Raw genomic sequence first — 22,103 nt, forward strand, 5'->3', positions numbered from 1 at the left:
ATTGAACGACTGGTCACAATGTCCGCAGCTGGTCACGGCTTGCCAAGCTAATCGTGGCCCTCTCTCCGTTGTGTACGCCGACCTCCGCAAATTGCCTCACCAGTTACCGAGCGATGAGCGGTCATTGGTGTCCTCTATAGATATCGCTAATAATGTTTCCTGTACGTAAAAGGAATGTCAAATTACACTGTTAATATTGACGCGTCAATGTGACGTAGTTTGCTTTAGAATAAATGGTGCCGGCATGTCAAAAAGTTTCTTTTCCTGTATTTGTGACAAAGGAAAGCCACAGCCGTAGTTTCCTCTGAGTACAGAATAAGAGGTAAAATATTAGGTTTATACGACCTGGCGTCGATTATAAAAAAGAGAAGTTATATATATATATATATTCTGTTTTCAGCCCCCCAACACACACACACACATATATATATATATATATATATATATATATATATATATATATATATATATATATATATATATATATATATGGGTGGTTTCATCTCAAATCGTGCAGGCAAAAAGGGTCGAATTTTTAATTTCGATGAAAAAAATATATGTTATGCCGCCGTTTCTAAAACCGCAGTCGACACAAACCGCAAGTTCGTCGGATTTTTTCTTCTCGACTTATGAATTTTTAAAGAGGCCGCGGCGAAAAGCAGTGTTTTTCACACCCGTCGTGGGTCGGATGTTTCGCTTGATCTCCCGCCATGGATTTTCAGTCCACATTATATTATCTTCTTTGAAGCACTCTGTGGACACATTTAAAAGGCTCCAATACCATGAAATAATTTTAGGCCTTTTGCTTTTTTTCTGTAAAAATGTCAAAAACGCCTCCTCGGTCAATTGTTGACGAACTTTGACAATTAATTACTGGCGATCTACTTGGGTTACACCGATATTTTTTATGTCCACGGAGAGCCCAAAACACGCTCTTTCTATTTATTATAAAATGCCTTGGCTGTATAAAATATCCTTTGCGGTACGTTTACGTTAATATTATGCAAAAACCAAAAAGTACCATTTTTGAAATTGATTTTCTCAAAAAACCCATTTTTTTTTTTTTTATTTTTTGTTCAACTGTAGATATGATAGTTCTCTACACGAAAATCAAGCCTAGAAAGTGTATATTTTGTTTGCATGTTTTATATTTAGGCCTCAATATCGGAAAAAGACGTCTTTGTTTTGCAAGACCTAAGTCAGACTTAGCGACCCATGCGTCTCTAAGAATTGTGAAAAAGTTTTCTTGAATTTTCTTCTGCATTTTGTAATCAATTATAAACGGATTTTGTGATATTGAATATTTATGTATGTTTTGATAAGAGCGGGAACCATGAGATACATATCTAACCAAATCAGCAGGCCTAGTAGACTTTCAATAACAGAAAGGCAAAGACGTTGTATTGTTTCGATTTATAAACCTTTCAAAGTAAACTAGCACGACTAGCTATTAGCTGTCATATTACTAAGACAAAGAAAGTCACCACATCGTCGATATATTATATGCAATTCTTTACGAAACCAAACACTGGGGCTTGTTCACCGCACATCGCACAGGTCACCAGGCAATGTCCTTTCACTTCCGTAATACACAAAAGTGGTGACACAGAAACGGTCCGAAACACACAGAGAGTGTGTCATGGAGAGGGGTAGGAAATAAAAATAAATAAATAGGAATTAAATTGCCCAACTCCGATCTTAACGAAAATTGCGTTAAAAAAATAAATAAAGTATTTAGGTTCGAGCGGTGGTAAGGCGATAGGTCCACGCCTGGTGGAGAGTCAGACAAAGAAGTCGACGGCACGTAAAGGTAAAACAAAACAAAAAATCAATAATTTAATAAAGACGGGAAAACTCAGCCACACATAGCAAGAACATAAACCAACTCCCCCGGGCATTCCCTAAACGGGACGCAACCAAATGCGTGCGAACACGCTCTCTACATCACCGCCAGGCCGCTCCGCAATGATGAAATAAACCCAACAACTGAACAGTGCTAACAAACAGTTAGTAAGAAAACATTGAAAAAAAAAAAAAAAAACGTTCAGAAAAATTCGCACCCGAGAAACAAAGTTCAGCGGGGCGAAGAAACACACACGAGTCGGTCCCACGACATTGAAGTCTGGCAGGATGACGGCGTCCACATGATGCTCGAATCTGTTCCTCCCTCTATTACGCACATCACGACGGCTGTGCGGAACAGTGGCTGTACGAAAGAAAGTGAAGAATAGATTCCAGCAGGCGATGCGCGAGAAGGTAACCGAGACTATGCTTCAAGCTTCACATCGGGAGAGGAGCTTTCGAGGTAGTTTCTGCAGTTACTCAAACTTTCTCTTTCCCCTTCCCTTTTTCAAAAGAACACGTCAGCCGGCGCTAACGTTTCATCTCGGGAGAAGCCCACTCTTCACAAACGGTTATACTTGACAAGGAGGCTGACTTCGACCCAACTAGTCTCCGGGCAGAATACAAACACAAGCATATTTACCAGCACGCTCGTTTTAATATCAGTCTCCGGGCTTTGCTGTTTCCAAAGGAGATAACCATTTATAAGGACAGAACGAGCGGGTTGGTGGGGATAATTAAACTTAAACACTCCCTTCTCGTTTTCTTCCTCAAGTTTAATAGATAACCCTTCGGTGCTATCGGATCTCCCCGGAGAGAGAGAGAGAGCACGGCCGTTTCAAGGTAAGGATAGGGCGCTCGAAGCTAGGGCAAACAGGCGGTATCGTTTCACGTATGCACGGATGGCTGGTTTCAAATTTCCCCACATCCCTAAAGAAACCGGCCCATCTTCGTGTGTGCGTCTGCGGGATTTCTGTCCCGCGCCGCCGGTTTTAGCGCGCACGCGGCGTTGTTTTGGCTGGCACAACAGTTGTTGACCGTCGACATTGTAAGGCCGTGGTGTCCTCATCCTTTCAGGCAACGATTCCTTTGCTTTCCCTTGTGCAATACTCTGACAGACTCCTCCTGGGTGGCTGTCACTGTTCGCCGCGTCAACGAAACAATCGTACCATTTCACTCCTCGTGACACAGGGTGCGCTGCTCGCTTTACTGTCACGGGCCGTCCCATCTAACACAACGAGAGCGAAAGGTCGTGGTCATCTGCTGGCTCCGAAAGGGCGGGACGTTCATGCAGGCCAATGAGGGCCCCGAATCAATAAGACGTCTGCCGACTCCTACACGTTAAAAATTTACGACACCTGCTGGTCTGTTAAGAAGTGTTGCTTTCTTTTTTGGAACTCCTCCGATGTAGCTTGCCGCCTATAATAAAATTTAAATAATCAATAAATATATCAGGGTGGAAATACTGTATTTCAGTTTTATGTGGGAACGTTGAAAAAAAGAAAAAAACTATTTCCAAGCTTGTGAAGACGCGCAATTCGCAAGTCCATTTCGAGCCGTAAAAACACGTTTTTGTACGATATTGATGCTTAAATGTAGAACATACAAACAAAATATACACTTTCTAGGCTTGATTTTCGTGTAGAGAACTATCATGTCTACATTTGAACAAAAAATAAAAAAAATAAAAAATGGGTTTTTTGAGAAAATCAATTTCAAAAATGGTACTTTTTGGTTTTTGCATAATATTAACGTAAACGTACCGCAAAGGATATTTTATACAGCCAAGTCATTTTATAATAAATAAAAGAGCGTGTTTTGGGCTCTCCGTGGACATAAAAAATATCGATGTAACCCAAGTAGATCGCCAGTAATTAATTGTCAAAGTTCGTCAACAATTGACCGAGGAGGCGTTTTTGACATTTTTACAGAAAAAAAGCAAAAGGCCTAAAATTATTTCATGGTATTGGAGCCTTTTATATGTGTCCACAGAGTGCTTCAAAAAAGATAATATAATGTGGAATGAAAATCCATGGCGGGAGATCAAGCAAAACATCCGACCCACGACGGGTGTGAAAAACACTGCTTTTCGTCGCGGCCTCTTTAAAAATTCATAAGTCGAGAAGAAAAAATCTGACGAACTTGCGGTTTGTGTCGACTGCGGTTTTAGAAACGGCGGCATAACATATATTTTTTTCATCGAAATTAAAAATTCGACCCTTTTTGCCTGCACGATTTGAGATGAAACCACCCATATATATATATATATGTGTGTGTGTGTGTGGGGGGGGGGGGATTTCATGTCAACTGAGGCACAGATTTAGGGTTCGATTTTTACTTTTGAGGAAAAAAAATATGTTTTGAGTCAATCACTATAATAAAAGAAGACGCAAACGACAATTCGTCGGATTTTTTGTTCTGAAGTTATGGACCGTTGAAGCGGCCAAGCTGGAACCACGTTTTTCCAGCTTATCGGCGGTGCCATATTTCACTCCATCCCTTTTCCCCACTTTTTACGCTACATCAATATAACTTTTGGGGAACACTCTCGACATATGTTTTTTTATGCTAATTAAGCGTCTAGGTCATAACATTCTTAATTTTTTTTTTATTTGTCAAACCGCCTCTCTACGATGATATTTGACGAACTTCAGCAAGCTGTGCTGTGTTACCTAATCAACATATTTTTATGATCTTTATAGCACCGTAAAGCTCCAATGATGCTATTTTCTTTGAATATAGTTTAAATATTTTGCAATAAGTATATAACGCGCTACATGTGCCTGAAGGACGAATATTTGGAAAAACTAGCAAGCTTGGAGTCCATTTTCTAAAAAAGAACCACTTTTTTATTTTTTAAATTTTTTATTCACAATTAGTAAATATAGTAGTCTATCAGGAACCACCAACAAATATTGTAATATATTGTTTGTATGGCCGCTCTTAAAACTCGAATCTCGTGCTATGAGCGTTTTGAACGGGACTGCGCACAGGCGCTCTCTGCTGAGCAGAATTTTGGCTTATGTAAGGTTTTCTATTTATCGTTAGCAGTTACCCCCCATATCCAACTATAAACATTAATAAAATTTGGAGTAGTGTACTTTAAAAAGAGAAATATTTCGAAGTCCGTACTCACGAGTGCGGGTGCGGGCTTCCCCCAATACGGGGGAATACAGATCGTTGGAGAATTCCTCTGGGGCCTGTTGCTTTCGGCTGAGTTTGTAATACCGTACTTGATGTTTAATTGTCATATTTTCTAATGTCAAACAGATATGCAGTGCATTAACATATGTACGGTTTAGTATCTGACGCTTAGGAAGTACGGTTTATTTTGTGCGCGTACGGACTCTTTCGTAAAATAACGAGCATTTCTTAGCATGTAAGGCTTCAAATGTGTTAGACATGTGTTTAGGTTTCATTTCTATTTTCAGTGATTCATGCCGGGTTACTTATGGTGAATTCCACTCGTAGATCCAGAGCGCTTTCCAAAATCCGCGAGGTGGGGCGAAATTCCGCTCCTTGGGTCACGCTTCGAATTGACGAGTGGAAGATGAACTCGCCTTTTTGGAGCGACCCCTCCCCCGCTTCCCCCTCGGCCGTTCAAAATGACCGCTGCTCGAACTTGACGGGCCCCCCAATGCTTAGCCGACTGATCTTTCCGACGACCAGTAACAACTGTCACTGTTTAGCTGCAGAAATAACACGCGACACAGGACGGGCGAAAGTATACGTACCACGGAGCCCATGTCACAAATAACGAGGAAGACGTCCGCATTCAACACCGTCACATACCTTTCGGCCGTCTCCAAACGGCAGGGCACGCGGAGCGATTGCCATCGGTGGAGTTCAAATTGCTGGTAGGACTTTAATAAACACAGACGTAACAAACCATCACTGGCACGGTCGTTGACTAATATGTTCTTGCTTTATTGCACGAAAAAAACGCCGGCGGAATGCAGCGTATAAAAAGTAAACAATCAGTGGCGACAGAATGAACAGGCCTAAGCTTGCGTCTGCCTCCTTCCGATTTTCTGCCGTTCTTTTTCTCGTTATCTCTCTCATGATCACAGATGTCAGCGCTTCCGATTTGTCACGCTCCTGTCCCGGCTTTCAACGCGAGGTACCAGGGTTCGAGCCATCACAATTCCGCGTAAACAACCGACGCATCCGAGAAGACCCAGCTCGACCGACTCGACTCCGTCCCTTCGTCGACGGCGCGGCCAGCGCGGCCGGCCGCCGGCAACGCCTCGTCGCGCATGCGCCCCCGTCGAGGGAGGGGAAATGTCGTAGCGCGCTCTGTGGCTCTCTGTCAACTTCCGTGTAGATCTCTGAAATCTCGCAGACCAAGTTCGGCGGAGTTGGAGGCGCTCCACGGGGCGGTAGCTGCCAGAGATCTACGAGCGGAAGATGACCAGGTCGAGCCAGATCTGCGAGTGGAATATGCGCGCTCCAAATGGAGCGCTTTTGGAGCGCTCGAGATCTGCGAGCGGAATTCACCATTAGACTTTTCCCTCGTGACTTAAGTTTGTCCGGGGGTCTCGATGTTACGTACCTTCTCCGTCAATACATTGGGCGAAGCACACACACCTTGCAAATCACGCCACTGCCGAGTAGATAAATATTGTTAGGATAAATAATGTTGCGTTACTTGCTTTTATGCTCACATATTGGGTAAGTAATAACATAAAATGGAGAACCTTACATAGGTCAAAATTCTGGTCAGCTGAGCGTCTATGCGAAGTCCCGTTAAAAACTCTCACAGCACGAGTTTTGAGTCTTAATAGCGGCCATACAAACAATATATCACAATTTCTGTTGGTAGGTCCTGACAGACTACTATATTACCTAACTGCGCATAAAAAATGAAAAAAATAAAAGGTGTTTGTTTTTTTTAGAAAATCGACTTCAATCTTTTTGAGTTTTTATAAAGAAAGACTGGTAAGTTTGAAGTCAATTTTCTGAAAATGTTGATTAGGTCACACGGCACAGCTTGCTGAACTTCGTCAAATATCGTCGCAGAGAGGCGGTTTGACCAATAAAAAACAAACATCAAGAGATTTATGACCTAGACGCTTAATTAGCATAAAAAAGGCATATGTCGAGAGTGTTCCCAAAGAGTGTATTGATGTAGCGTAAAAAGTAGGGGAAAGGGATGGAGCGAAATATGGAACCTCCGATAAGCTGGAAAAACGTCAGTTTCCACCTTGGCCGCTTCAACGGTCCGTAACTTGAGAACAAAAAATCCGACGAAATTGCCGTTTGCGTCTTCCTTTATTATAGGAATTGCGCCAAAACATATATTTTTTTTCGTCACGCCGAGTTGAACTACTTGTTTGTGTCGAGCAAAGTTCTGTTTTGGCGCCACTTCAATTACTTATGTTTATAAATGATATCGCAGATGGCATCGAATCGCATAGAAAACTATTTGATGATGATTGTATTATTTATCTCGAGATTAAAGGTTAATATGATAAACCTTTGCTAAATTATTCTTGAAAATAAGGTGACCAACTGGTTTGACAACTGGCAAATGGCGTTGAATTTAGACAAAACAGTGTGTATATACTTTACAAAAAAAAATGTTCTTGAGTTTCCTTACAGTGTTAACTGTATGGATTTGCGCCGAGTCTCCACAAATGAGAGCATTGGCGTCATGATAACATCTGATTTGAACTGGAACGCGCACGTTAAATATGTAACAAAGAAGCCCTCGTGAAAAAAATTTTTTGACGAGAACTTTAAATGATTAGACTTGTGATATCAAGTTTTTAGCCTACGCTTCAATGATGCGCCCAGTACTATACTTCGTTTCAGCTTCGGTCCGAGCGCGGCCGTTGCTATGAGCCGAAGAGCCAATCAAATAGCGAAAGAGACACAACGTCATGGCGTGCTCTCTGCAGTTGATAGGACCAGCCGGTATTCGCCGTCTCTCTGTGCGTGCTCCTCCGCCGGCTAGTCTTATCAAGCGCAGAGAGCACGCCATGACGCTGCGCTTTTTGCGGTGTTTGATTGGCCCTTCGGCTCATAACATCGGCCGCGCTCGGACCGAAGCTGAAACGAAGTATAGAATACGCGAATATGACCTGGTATCCGCATACACAGAAGAATGTAAGTATCATTTAAAGTGTTCAAATAAAGGATGCAATATCTATTTATCCGAAATACGGTCGTTATGATTTGCCTACATTGCCTCTAACAAAAGCGGGACTATTGACCAATGCTGATCCCGCAAAACTTGATTGATTTACATTTTTGTACCTTTTTTTATAGGATGCAAGGCATTCAGAAGTAAAAATCACTAAAAATAAGCACAGCGGTACACTTGCTGAGCATTCCCTAAATAATGACAGATTCAGATACTCACTTTTTTCTTCAGATATAATTGAACAAACTAGTTACATAATGATTTAAGACAACCCTCACACAGGCGAAACAAAAAGGAGAAACACGACGAAGTCTCAAAACGCAGTTGCGAATTTATTTCTCTGACTTGTTCTTTTATAGAACGACCCCCACCATCACTAGAACTCCCTACCGTCATCTCCAACCCACGATAGACTAGCTGGACCTGTATCGTGGGGTTCTCGGTAGGAAGTTCTAGTGATGGTGGGGGTCGTTCTATAACCTAACCTCCTTAGAATATTTTATTCTTTCTGTTGCCAGTCAATGTTACCAACACGCTCTTCAGTTAATGTGAAGAGATTGGCAGTATTCGGAAATAAATAAGATAAATAAATATGTAAAAAGTATCCGTCGACCCCAGTAAATCATTCACTAAATCCAAAACAGTAAATTTCTACTTAAATTCGAATCAATGATGTAGTACATAATAGTTAATGTGGCAAAAATGCAATACAGTTATTCATCTCAACACTTACTTTAAAGTGTGTAGGTTTCTCCCAAATGGCAGAAACGGCGTGTAAAAGTGCCGGAGTTGTTTTTCTGACTAGCGAGAAGAAAATGAACGCACTGTCATACAATATAGTGGCTTCGTTTCAGGGAAGGCGACGGTTCCCGTTTTCTCCAGGTAAGAAAGTGTGGAAAAAAAAGGGAGGGGGGGAGTTGTGATCATGCAAAGCAGCCTCGTGTAAAATATTTCCGTTATTAATCAAAACCTTTTCATTATCTCAAAAAGCAGACAGTGAACTAAAGGGATCATGAAACGATTTTGAAATTCAATTTTATCCACCGTACATAGTAAAGGGAGTGAAAAGAAAATTAAAACACAAAAATAGAGAAGGAAAATATTTTCGCATAGAACTTTTAAGAGATACGCGGACTCTTTTATACCTTATTTCCCTCGAAAGGTCTCTGCCTTTTCACTGCGATGCCTCCGCGGTGCCAATGCACGTCAGCCAAATCCACGCCGCCTATTGGACAAGAGCCTACTTTAATAGCACCGCAATCATAAACAATAAATAGTCGGCACATGTTTCGTCAAAGCTTTGTGAAGGAATATTCTGATCCACATTTTGTTGAATAACTAGCGATGTGACGGAAATTGCCGAATTTCGTAATGCTCGGAGCCATGTGCCATCTATCGTGTGGTAAACGAAGGAAGATAAAAATAAGACTGCGCCTGCGCTGTTCCTGCTCTCTGCTGCAAAACATGGTGTCGGTGGAGACCGTTCACGTGATCGGCGTGGTGGAAGCGCATCGTTTCGCGTAGAGCGCAATCCTTGACTGAATTCTCGTCGTGTGTCACGATGATAACCCAGCACGTGCTATTCGCGGCTCCGATTCCCTATAAGTGGCGCCACTCGTTTCCTAAAATGGCGGTTATAGTGAGGGTCGGCGATCCGTGCCACTGCTGAGCCTGTACGTGCTGGCTTCACCGTGCGACACAAATTATTTCTGGTTATACGAAGAAACTAGGGTGTTATGAGCGCAGGTCACCTCTTCATCCTGAAAACACAAAATGGAGTTTAGCGTAATATCTACGCCAGAATGCATGTTTTAATTTTCGAATGAAACCGAAACTAACCTTTACTTTGAATTTAATTTCTCGGTATAGGCGTGGCTTTCGGATTCGTTCATAACTCAAGGTGTGTCCGGCAGCGTAATTTTTGAGTTAAAGAAGTTCTTCGTAGAAACTATTTTGTGACACGTGTCCGATCCAGGCACTTAAAAATATTTTGGAGAGTACTACAGTGTCCCTGTAAAGACATGGTCTTTCATAAAACTTATTGGTAATATAGGATATTGTTTTTGTTAATAAAAATCAGTGCAGATATTTGTACTTTCTTGCCGAGTTTTGTCGCTCAGATAATGGTCATGTGAAATAATAAACTGCGGGCGTTATATTTTTTTTTATATTTAGATGGTTAATTGCTTTAACATTATCCCCGCACACGAATAGCAGAACCCATCCCATTTGTACAGTATGTTCAGAAAACCTTTAAATTGGGAAACGCTGTTCTTGCCACTAAAAACCGAAAACAGAATCCAAGTCAGAGAGCTGACGTGTCTGTGTTTTTTAAAGCAACGTGTGACGCACAGGACTTTATATTTATCCAGTGTTTGACTGTTTGTCTATCTTGGTACCGATATGAGAGTTTTTCATATGCTAAGCAGGAAACCGAACAAAACCTTTCTGGAAAGGCTATTATGGTTAAATGACGGATTTCGTGAGCGGGGCGTTTATTGGGGGCATACATTGTCGCAATTTGTATTAATAATATTATTAATAAAATGAAGTTATTTTAGTACGTAGTTTTTAAGCTCCCATGTAATTTGTTGCTTATGATCTAATTTCAAACGCGCGAACAACTATGACAATCAAAAGTATGCAAATTATCATCAGTGGTGAAAATTGCAGCATTTTTAATTAGTAAGTTATAAATTTAAAAAAATCTAAGGACAATGAAAACATTCTAGCTAGTCTCAAAAATTCATGTAAAATTATATTAATTGTGAGTAAAGCATATGGCGCCGTCAAGGACGCGATTTTTGACAATCGGCCCCAGAGTCGCCTGCAATACCCTTCTGGACCAAATCACCCCCTTCCCCCCCTTCCAAAAAAAAAGAAAAGAAAAAAACTACTTACTTTTTTTTTAGTTATTATTTTTCTTTAACATTTAGTTACTTTCAATGTTACGCACCGTCGTTTTGCCAACCTCAGCCTTCTCAGTTCGAAGGAACGCCTACCTGTTTGCACGTCTACTCACTGCAGCACGTTTGGTTGACGATGGAAGCCGGTGAAAGAGTAGTAAGTTTTTCTATTGGGTATACGAGAAAACGCAAACGCGGTTTGTTTGAGTTAGCTTCGCTTGTTCCACAGTGCGCGTACGCGGAGCCCGAAATTGTGCCCTTGGACTGGCGCATGCGCAACGGGGTGCACGCAAATCTAACGCAAACACACAGCACTTGCGTTTGCTACTATACGCAATACTAAAACTCTCTACTAAGGTACAATCCCATACCGGCTGCAGCACTACATTGGGTCAGTGAAGAGTGTTGTTTGCATTCGAAAATGGCATACGGCGAGCCATGATCGACAGCAGTTCCACCGTACCCGCTGAGGAGGAGAGTCGAAGAGGACCCTCCCTATAGCGCTTCCTGTTTTGGCCGCGGGAGGGCGAGTAACAAGCTGGAGACGCGAATAAGGGAAGATCCATCTACTCATGCGGCGTTGTTTTGGCGGCACCCTCAAGACAGCAGAAACGCTCGTGCCGTCGTCTTTGTTTACTTCGACTAAAGTGGTGCTTTCCTAGCATTTGTGTCCTCGAACATCGCCCGGATTTCTTATTTTGCGCTGCGAGTGCTCAAGCTCAAGGTATTACTGGTGCGTACTTTATATAAAGGCGTGTATGAAAGATGCAAACTTTGACGCGTTTTCATCACCCTTAAAAATTGATTAGTGTTAACATTCATTAACCATCGCTGCGTCTATGTGATCACAAAATCATACTTCTACGTTGCTATATCTCTGCTAAGATTACGTCGTCCTTTGCACTCATACAAAGAGCGTGTGGCGAGGTTTGTACTATCAGTAAAGTAGTGTTCTTAAAGTCATGACCGTCCAAGACGGCGCACTCCATATTTTACAGCGACGCTGTCTGTAGACCTTTTCATTTCAGTAGTTGCCTGACCGGCGGGTAGAGGACGCTGGCGCACTCGGCGCCATTAGGTTGCTTCAATTTGGTCTGTTTCGGTCTCAACGTACACACGATTGTGATGCTGTTTCATGCCACTTTCGATTAATTTTGCGATATGAATTTCTTTCTAGTAGCACACAGCGAATGAAACAATAGTATTGAGCCACTTGGCAAACCACGAAGTGGTTTCGAGCCTAAATTGCGATCTTTTTTTTACGAACACTATATACGTCTGATTCCGTCCATCATTAATTTCGGCCAGGTTCGGCGGTGAAACAACTGCGCTGATGCACAGGGAGGTGTACCATAGTCTACGTCCGTAACCGCGGGCATTAATTTCAAGAAGAAAAAAAATAAAGAGCAGGACAAGCTCCGTCTGCACAGTGCGCTCGCTGCCTGCCGCCGTGCTTTGGCTGCGCGTGCACCGAGCGGTACGGAAGTAGATAGCTCGCGCTCAAGTCAGATATTGAACTGATCATCTTGTATTGCAACAGACTATATTGCATGAGTGCTTAGTGAAAAATCAGGTCGACAACATGATTAACAATCTCCTGAATCACCAAGAACAGATGACCTGACAAGTTTGCTGTTCGATATTTGGTTCCCGTACACCAACCTTTTCTAACTTCGAGACTGGAAATGTCTTTTATAATGACTAGACACGTTTAATAAAATCACGGAGATAATATAAAAAAGTAATATTGTCTCGGCCTGTTTTATTTAAAGAAATTAAGCGCTCGACAAATATTTTGATAGACCAGCCTATGCTGACTAGAACATTTCTTTAACTAAAGTACTCATTTACAGCGTTTCAAAATATTGGCCTTATGAAATAAACTTTTTGTCATATGGACATTTGCTTACGACGTTCTCAAGGTATGAGAATGGTAAGATAAGTGAATGCCAGGCCTCAAATAAAGTCTGATATTCATCTTCCGTAAAATTTGCCGAATGAAATTGAAGAGCGCAAAAGAAATGATCTCCGATAAGTTTGGCTGAAGTCGAACGCCAGGCACCACCCAATGGACCTTTGTAGAAAGCTGTTCACTGATTGCAAACGATGCGCTTTGCACATTTTGATGTCGCCATCTACTGAAAGTAACTCCCTATTCGAGGTCGACAATTAGCTGCACTCCGGTGATTTTCATGCAGAAGGATTCTTTTCGGCGTCACATTTTATGAATCATAGGCACTATCAAGTTGTCTGTGGTAGTTTCTTACGCGGGGAGTTAAATTATTTATGTTGGAATAAATTAATTGAAATTGCATGGTTATATTAAAAAATTACTAAAGCAACTGAAAACTATAGACATGGGGCCAAGCACGATATACAATTCCGTGGAATTCATAAATAAACCGATAAAGCGAATGCTTATATCACACACGCGATTAAGAACGTAAAACAGATATATGTGTGATTTTGCGAACAAACAAGTTGCCTAATGTTAAGGTGCCATTATTTCTAGCATAAAAAATTATTCAAACTAAATGTTTGTTCCCGCGCCCTGTCCACTAGTTCCCTAGTGTAATCAAAAGAAACTGTTTTCGATCTGTTGGAACTACAAACCACCATTTTTTCAGGAAAAACACGTGGCTAATTACGCTGAGTGGTTTTGTTTTCTTCCTTGGCACCAATGCGCACTCACATATATATATATATATATATATATATATATATATATATATATATATATATATATGTATATATATATATATATATATATATATATATATACATATATATATATATATATATATATATATATATATATATATATATATATAATAACATTGGGCTTCCTATTGCAAATGTTCCGCCCTTATTAGTAACCAAACTTCAGTTCTCATAAGTTATTGGTATTTGAACCCTCGAGGCTCTCCTCCAGTCATATATGTATTTAATGTGCGCAAGTGCTAACGCTGATTCCTGTTCCTGTAAAACCTTTTCAAACGTATCCCGCACGCCGACGATAAAACATGTTCAAAACGTGTTACAAAATCAACTACAGAAGTTGCGCGCCTAATGATGTAATGCAATTGCATGCTAAGTATAAGCATCGGACGACACTTTACGGAGTAAGGCAAGAGACGCGGTGAAACGCGACGAAGAACACGAATTCAACGCATCCGCCAAGGCGCGGACGGGAGAGCGGAGCGACAAGTTGAAGCAACCTAATGGCGGCCGCATCACGTGATTCCAAGATGGCAGCGCCCATGCGGTGGAGGGTGAAAAGGTCTATAGCAAGGTTCTGGCGGATCGTCTCTGGCAACAGACCGACCGTAGAACAACAATTTTCAAATACAGCGATGTATGCTCCACTTTATACCTCTCCACCGCCGCCGCCTCTTTCCCGAGTCATGTATACTCCTCGCCACGCGCGGCGTCCCTCTCCTTCCTGGCATTACGCAATGGCGAGCGCTCTTCGGCGGCCACCTGTGCGAGCGCACTAGAGCCTGCGCCGGGATTGGCGGAGCCGCGCTATAATAAAACGTCATTGTATCTACCCACCAGTCGTGTGTGTTCCAATTGTCTGTGACATTGAGATCGCACAACTGTACTTATCAGTTGAACTTCAGACTTCACATAGGTCTCACCCGTGTTGTGCGTTCCGAAGAGGAGCACGAGGATTGTCAGCGCGCCCAGAAGCGAGAATGGGCACATCGCCAACGTGGAACCACCGTTGCCGCTGCTCCCAGCCCGACAACTTTGAGCGCCGACCAAGCTCTCCCTGACGAGTAGAAACCTCAATTCAACCAGCGCGTCGAGTCAATGCCACCGACGATGATCGAGCCAGATAAGCCAATCGCTAGCGCGACGGATATCACCGTGGCGCCAAACGATAACGTAGCAAATCCCCAATAGAGCTAAACCCCAACATAGCAAATCCCATCAGAGCGCAAGCTTCGCTGGACTTACCCCTACCTCTTTAAAAATTGGGTTGTGTGTATGTTTATACAGCCTAGAACTTGATCTGCCTCACAGGGGCGACGAGTCTCCCAGCTGTAGATGAGCAATTTAGCCAGTGCAGTACAACCGCCAGCCTGGGGTCTTTAACGTGCACCACGCAGTAGTGATACACAACCGCACGCCGGTACGATGCTCATCCAGATCGAAACGGGCAGGGGCGGGAATTGAGCCCAGGATTCCTGGGTTCTGCAGCGCGAGCTTTCGCTCCACGTGCTCCGAGCTGGTGTGCGCTAGCCCACTCGGCCACCGATCCCCCTCCTACCTCTTCACGGGGTGGAGAGGCTGTCAATTTTTTTTCTTTCATTTTTCATCCACACTGCCCTCCAAGCCTATCGTGACAAACTAAAAGTTAATAAAGCTTAAGACCATAGAAAACTCTGTGAGGTTTCCGGTATGCCAGTGAGTGACAGCACGTCTCCTTTTTAGCGATGCCGCGGAAACGGCTGAGGGCGGCGGAGCAGCGGTTGTCGTGCTGGCAACCTGCTGCGCTTTTTCCAGTGGTTGCAGGATTGTGTACGCTCGGCGCAGAGCGGTTGTTCCTGTCGCTCCGGTCACAACGGACGAATTCGTAGGTAACGCGCGCGTTGCAAGTGCCCAAATTATAGTTTGTGCAGTACGCAGCTTAAAAAGAAACGGCTGCAGTTTCACCGCTGTCACTCGAGAAGCCACGTCGAAGCACTTGGTGCAGGCTCATCGGTTTGAGGGACCTCAGGTCTAACATCATCCGTGTATGCTCGGAACATTCCATTCATTGGAGTCGCCAATCATCCTTGCGTCTGGTTCCGACTAGGAACTAGAGTGTTCATCGGAAGAGTGGCCGTACTTTGTAACAGGCGTACCGGCTTATGGAACCAGTCCCATGCTGTCGCTGTAGCACAACATATCTAATTGAATTTCGCTCAACTGCGGTGTGTCCATGGCCCCCGCAGTGATGAGAGGCACCGATTCAGAAAATATGTCGGTGGCATCTGCGCCATCAGCGCAGTAAATGGTAAAACCTACCGGTACACAGCCAGCTCTTTGCTAATGCTCCCATTCTCCTACTGCCGAGAGAACTTCCGGTTAGGGTTACAGAGCAAATCACTGCCGTCAAAATTACACCGCAACTTGTTTTACGGTGAGTTTGAGAGGGAGAAAAACTCGGTATTTTAAGAATTTTTTTTTGTATAAGTTATTAACCGAAACTAAAAGGGATGCCTGTTCGGGGTCGAGTGAACATTGAAGGTTTAACGTAAAAGTTATTTGGCAGGCGAAAAAAAAGTCATTTTATGGTCCCTTTAAACAGACATGACAGCGAAAATGAGACCAGCTAATATTTTGCCTCAAGGACGAGGGCAATCAGAACAATTTAGAAAAGGGGATGATAAGAACTGCCGAAAAAAGGCAATGAAAACATATTTATGATCAAACTGGTTCGTATTAGGTACGCTTACGCAATAATATATTTTTATTCGCCTCTTGGCTGTCTTGCACACCAATAGTCGCAATCTAAAAATACACTAGAGTAACTTTAAGTCTTCGAACCGATATCCGAATAAAATCGATGTAATTGTATCACCTAAAACAAATATTAAATCTGGTGGAGGCATCGTGTTTTGCCTTGATAATTTCGAATTGTTTTTTGCATAATAGAAACTAGAGGAGGTGAGGAGGTGTCTTGATCATGATAAATAAAAACAACTGAAGACGACAAAGAGTAAACAGGAAAGTGTTTGCATAACAGAGTGCCTTCCTATTGACATTGATTGCAATAGTGAACTACCTTTCTAGGTCTCTACAGAGCCATTCAGGGCAGGGTTGGTGAATTTAACCTGAAGATATCCAAAACTGGTAGATAGAAAGAAAAGAGGATTTTATAGTTGTAGGCATCATTTATCCAAATTAACATAAACATCATGCAGAGTGGACATGTTTTCGAGCTGTGGTCGACTTGCGAAGCTGTAGTACTTTTGTTTTCTTCATATTTTTTTTGTCTTTAAAGCGTGTATGGTGTGATAGCGGTATATTTAAATAGCGGCAGCGTTAGGAATTTAGGGTTAACGTAGGCGGCCGGGTGGGCCATGGGAAGGTAGAGTAGGGTCGGTCTTTGTACAGTTTTTGGCGGGCTTTTTTTTCTGACAGATGCGCGGTTTTTGAGTTGCTAGGCAATGAGTTGAAAAGGCAGGGAGGTAAAGGAGGACTTCAAAGCGGTTATGAAAACTAGGAGAGAGTACGTTGCAATATTTGTGAAGCCTAGACATAAAAAAGTTTAAACGATTGCGTGGCCAAGGTAACCGTAGATCTCTCGGGCAATTGGTGCGCGTGACATGTCCCGTGCGAGATGGATGGTTAATTGTAGAAGGAGTCCCTGCAGGGTTGCGACGCTCCGTCCGGTAGGTTTTATCAGATCGAAGGCTAGACGGAAAGCAAGCAAGCGATTGAGGCGGATAACGAGCAGACGACAGACCGCTGCTGGTACACGAGACGATTAGGGAAATCGCCGCAATCGCAACGCAAAAAAAACGAAAGCCTGGCGTCGCCGGGAGGCTAATTTCCTCTGGCTACGAGTGGGCGCTTGCAGCGTGGTCGGCTGCCGCAATCGGACTTGCTTTTCTTTAGCAGGGGTTACCTTTCACCGGTAAGCCCTTCGGGTATTACAAACACATAGTTTTACGACAACAGGAATCGATGAACAATTTTCTTAGATTTCCGACGGTCGCCGAAGTGCGGAAACGATGGATGTCGGCCGTTTGTCGCGGCGCTGACTGGACCCCATCGAAGTGGAGCGTGGTGTGCTCCGTGCACTTCCAATAGTCAATAAAACATCTCCCAACCTCGAGTCAAGATTAGCTGGTTCAAGTTGTCACGACCGCAATAAAATGTCCCAGTGGACGACCAGCATAGCGGCCGCAACGAAAAGAAAAAGCCAAACGTATTGTAGTGGGATATAACATGAGAGGCGATGAGAGAGCAGCTATCATTTGCAGGCGAGCGTAGAAACCATCGCCGTAAAAATGCGCAAGTATTGGTTCAACCTGTGTGTATATAATTTATTCTTGCTTTGGTTTCTGTAGAGATTAGTGGCCAGGAGATAAAAAGAATACTCCCCGCAGATGCACGGTACATTACCAAAAGCACGCCAGCAGACAACCGTTACAGCGCTGGCGTTACACGTCGAATACTATCGTTTTCAGGATGGTAACCGTCTGTAGAAAACAGAATGCATTTACTTTATAGTTGATGGTACATAACCAAGCGCAGTAGCCGTAGAATTGGTCGGCTGGGTGAGGGCCAGTTTCTAGTTTTGATGACTGATAAATAAACCATACCAGCACCACACTCCCTGCTACCCTCCACCACCAGCAACGGGACGGTCACGTGCTGTGGTCACGTTGGTCCGATAAGTGAGAAGGGTAAGGAGGAAAATGCGAAAGGAGGCGACGCGACAAGGGAGCATGGCTTGTGGAGGGTACACGGCTGACGTCATGCCCCCTCTTACCTTTTTAATCTCCTTGTGGGACTTGAACATGGCAGAATGCGGAGAGTGCAAGCGGTGGTGCTATTTAAAAGAATCCGATTTGAAGAGCGTAGGAGATGCAGAGAAGAAAAAAGCTTCGCTTGCCAAATTTGTGAAATGACAGAAAAAGGCCTTGGAAGGCTAGAAGGAGAGTTGAAGGGGGGGGGGGGGGGGGGCTAGATTTGAAGATATGAGGGGGTCTTATGAAAGAGCGGGAGAAGCGGGTCCTGCTCAAGACGCAGGCCGGGGAGTTGACGAAGAAGGGGGAGCCTGCATTGAGGCGGCAAGAGCTTACTAAGGACTGTGAAGGCAAGCTAGAGCACATGGAGGCCGAGTTAACGAGGACCGGGTGAAGCGGGCCGAACTTGAGAAGCGAGTAAAGGAGCTCAGCAAGGGGAAAGCGTGGAAGGCAGGGCTAGAAAAGAGGAAAAGGGGAGTGGGGGATAGAGTGGGGAGTAAAGGAAGAGAAAGGGAAGAACGAGGACGGACGAACAACGATGGCAGAAGTGCCGGGTATTCTCAGAGTAAAGGCCGAGAAGAGGGTCGACCTAGAAGCACATTGGCTAGAGATGAATAGGGAGTCGACAGCGAGGGTGGAGCCAGAGGCGCAACGAACTAGAGAGCAGGAAGCGAGCAGTGCGGACATAAAGGAGGTTTAGGCAGTTTAATATTTTGAACCCATGTTAAAAATAAAATAAGAAAAAAAAAAACTGAGCTCGAGATTGTGTATGAAAAAAACACACAAAAGACACGCTTTTCGTGTAAGGCTCGTAAAATTACGAAGCGCTGCAGAAAACCACCCTTCTGCGTCATTTACTTATTTCAAACTGTTTTTGTTCGAGTTCCGCCCTGTGAATATCATCTGGGAAGGGCCTCAACACGTATCTCGTATCGCTGCGCCGCAGTGTTCTTTTGATGCATCAAGGCCGCCTGATCTCATCGCCTGCAACATAGCAACGAACGCCGAATGCCATTTGGGCAACCCTTTTCGGACGAGGCGTATATCACTGGGGTGGAGGGGGGAAAAGGGGGGTTTATTCCCCCCCCCCCTCCCTTCGGCCTGCGGTCACGCCGAGTCGCGGCGATAGTCTGCGGCTGCTCATTACAAAATTATTAAAATTTGGCTAGCAGACGACGTTGGGGATAATCGCGGCAGCTCTTGCTGGCTTCAAGCGGCGGTACCGTGCGTGCTTCCATTCATTCGGCGTTCGTTGCTATGGTGGCGGCGATGAAAGCAGTCGCCCTTTATGCTGCGGAAGAACACTACGGAGCAGCGATACGAGGTGCGTGCTGAGGCCCTTCCCGCATGTTTTTCACTTAGAGAAAAGTGATAAAAATAGTTCGAAATAAGGACTTAACGCAGAAGGCTGGTTTTCTCCAGCGCCTCCTAATTTGAAGAGTCTTACACAGAAATGTTTTTTGACCAAAGGTTGGAGATAGTATTTTTTTTTTTTTACAATAACACGTGTCTAAAGTATCAATGTGCCGAGGTTTCTAGGACCTATAGTTAAACAGTGCCAAAGGAAGGAGAAACAGGTGGGTTGATAAAACCTAACCTCATACCGGTGATAAATGAAGGGGGTAGCAGCGTAGCGCAAGGAGAGGGACTGAACCGTCTGCAGTTCGTAGTGAGAGACTCCGACTTGGCAAGGATCGTAGAGAGAGTGCCACGCTGGGTAAAAGGGGACAAAAGGGTGCGGGTAGAGGTCCAGCCAGGAAATTACATGTTAGACGCCAATACCAAAGTGGAGGAGTTAGTGTGGGACAACATGGAGAAGGAAAACCTAGTGTTGATCCACGCAGGACTCAACGACGTGTTGAACGGGAAAGGCCAGAACTTGAAAAAGAGAGAGGCTGCATTGGGTATGCGAAGAAGAGCGATCAGCGAGAAGCTGCGTGTGGAAGTATACACTATCCCATGTGTCCGGACTCCGGGGACAGTCTCTTGACATCGAGGGGTGGGTCATTGAGGCTAATCGAGTGATTAAGGGGATGAACCGACGATTGAGTACGGCATTAAAGAGATAAACTGGAAGGTTTATGCGGCTGGCTCCTGCCCTTTCACACGGGGTGGAATACATTGCAGTACAAACAGAGGTAGGAGAGTGGGAGAGAGGCTGGGTCGGCATGTTGCCGCTTTTTTGGTGACCCACACAGCCCGGAGGGCACTGGTGTAGATGGTACAAGTACCGGAATCGGGGGAAGGCCCCTGCAGGGTTGGGCAGTATAACGACACAAATATATTGCGATAGTATATCAGAAATGCATCTCGCATCTGTATTTCTTTATCGGAATGCATTTTTTTTCACCGGTGTTTGTATTCCTGTATCAAAATACATTCACAATGTTTGTTTGTATCACAATACAATCAGGATGAAATGTATTTCTTTACATTTCTTCAGAAATGCTCCCTCCCCCCTTCTCGCTAAAAAAACAAACAAAAGTCCGAACGCCTTTTTTTCTTCTTCTGAGGGCTTTCGGATTAAGGAGGTGCTGGGGCATTGTTACTAAGGTATGTTAACTAGCCATCCTTCCTATTCTTCGAACTATTTTTTTATGCGCCATCTTTTCTCTTCTGAGAAGTTGTGAGGACTCGGGGACTCGAACCAAGTAGCGTGCCAGGAGTGGAGTCGGCGCATCTACTGCTGCAAGTCCCTTGGTTAGGATTTCATGAGTCATTGTTTGCTGGCAGCCAATGCCTGCTACTAACCGTCTCTCTTGCCTTAGCTTAAACAGTGCACTCAGCCGGCAAAACTGAGTCATAGTCCGTCGCAGCACGAGCCTGGTGGTGGTTGACTTGAAATAGTAGGATGACTCACTAAGTGAAGTTCAACAAATATCCGAATGCGTCCGCGCCCGTAATATTGCACGGCTCAAAGGTACGTCATCAGTCGACGTGAATGTAACCCGCTGCTCTGGTGATCCGATACCCATGAAGGAGGCCAAATCTCAGGTCGCCCTCCATGGGGGCCTCTGTTTGGACGGCGCTGGGCGAAACTTGAGGACTGCCATCCATGCGTCATAGCGTGGGCAGGTTGGCAGGAATGACTATCACAATACTGATGCTGCCGTATTATTTTCTCAACCGTAAAGAAGATAAGGTATGTGTTCCAAGATGCTTCATGTGGTTCACTATTCTCGAAAATTCCAAATGCCACTGCATGCACTATCTTCAACGAGGTCACCTACAAGGAATGTACGTATTTTCCTTACATACAGCAGTGTGGGTAAAGTTTCATGTTTAAGGCCTACAGATACAAAAATACCAGTTCAATCGTCCTTCACGTGATGCAGTGATTCTGGACAGGGGCGCCCTTATTGGACAGGAGCGTGGTGACGTTTTGATGGGATTTAGGGTGACATGAAATTTACTTAGAGGTCGAAATCTTTTCGCATCGCTCGTTCGACAGACAAGAAGTTGGGGAAAGAACCGCGATCAATCCTTGATGGAACGTTTTTTGATCCCATTGAAGACTCCTCTTCGTCCGGAACCACTACCTTTGAGGCGAAACGCCAAGCCTGCGGGAAAGTAAATGTGGGATAAGAAACTGCCACTTCAGACTTCAAGCTTTATCTCATTTGGGGTCTCAAAGAAAGTTTAAAAAAATGTATTGCAGTATCAGTATTTCAGTATTTCTATTTCTGCCCTCCCCAAAAATACATTCCTGTATCTTTTATTTACAAATACGTTTTGCCTCTT

This window comes from Ixodes scapularis, unplaced genomic scaffold (assembly GCF_016920785.2).
Source record: "Ixodes scapularis isolate PalLabHiFi unplaced genomic scaffold, ASM1692078v2 PGA_scaffold1__304_contigs__length_218370807, whole genome shotgun sequence".
Taxonomy (NCBI): Eukaryota; Metazoa; Arthropoda; class Arachnida; order Ixodida; family Ixodidae; genus Ixodes; species Ixodes scapularis.